At 70.5% G+C, this 671-nt stretch overlaps 2 protein-coding genes across 2 annotated transcripts in view; one reads left to right on the top strand and one right to left on the bottom strand.

Annotated features, from left to right (window-relative positions):
• Window positions 1-671, top strand: part of TMEM63B (transmembrane protein 63B) — a 28,257-nt gene that overhangs the window by 1,906 nt on the left and 25,680 nt on the right. The window lies entirely within an intron of this gene.
• MRPL14 (mitochondrial ribosomal protein L14) overlaps window positions 1-671 on the bottom strand; it is a 14,691-nt gene extending 14,020 nt beyond the window's left edge. Inside the window, exon 1 of the mRNA XM_010863104.1 lies at window positions 350-671. The gene's annotated coding sequence lies outside the window, so the exon portion shown is untranslated. The remainder of the gene's footprint in view (window positions 1-349) is intronic.

The following is a 671-nucleotide window of genomic DNA, read 5'->3' as shown; positions in this document are numbered from 1 at the left end:
ACCCGGGGCTCGGAGCAGGAGCCGAGTCTGCGCCTGGGGGTGAGTACGCGACCCTTCCCCAGCCCCGTCTCTTTTCTTTGAGGATCCCACCACCACCTTAAAGAAAAACCCCGATCTCAGCTGCGCGTCCCCTCCCTTTCAACCTCCTGCGGGACCCAGAGGTGCCCGGGGCCCGCGGGACCCAGGGGTGCCGCGCGCTGCCCCCAACCCCGGCACCATCCGGAGCCTATCGTGTGAGTCCTCCGACCCCTGCCTGGGGTCCAGAGGTACTCCGGCCTCTGTCCCCACCCCTCGAGAGATCCAAGGGGTGGGACCTCCGCCCCCGGTCCCCTAGCACCACTCTCCCCACCTGACCCGTCCAGGTGCGAGTCCCCTCCGCGCCCCTCCGGGGTCCCAGCTGCGCCCGATCAGTCCGCCGCCGCGGTAGGGAATCTGCCGCCCCCGCCCCCGAGTTCTGGATTCAAGGGTCGCCAAGTCCAATGTCCTCGGCGTCTTTTTATCTTTTCCCCGGCTCCAGGGGCCGAGTACCCCCGAAGCCGGCCCGGGGCAGGGGGTTTGGGCTCGGGCAAGGGCAGGGTTTGCGAGAGCTGGCGCGAGGCCGGCCGCTGCCCTCGGCCGGTCTGGGGACTGGTCGGAGGGCTGGGGAGGCGACTGGCCCCGGGAGCGTGTCC

This window comes from Bison bison, unplaced genomic scaffold, assembly GCF_000754665.1.
Source record: "Bison bison bison isolate TAMUID 2011002044 unplaced genomic scaffold, Bison_UMD1.0 scf7180017864487, whole genome shotgun sequence".
NCBI classification, from domain to species: Eukaryota; Metazoa; Chordata; class Mammalia; order Artiodactyla; family Bovidae; genus Bison; species Bison bison.
The sequence above is the reverse complement of the archived record's forward strand: the minus strand, read 5'-3'. Positions and strand labels throughout refer to the sequence as shown.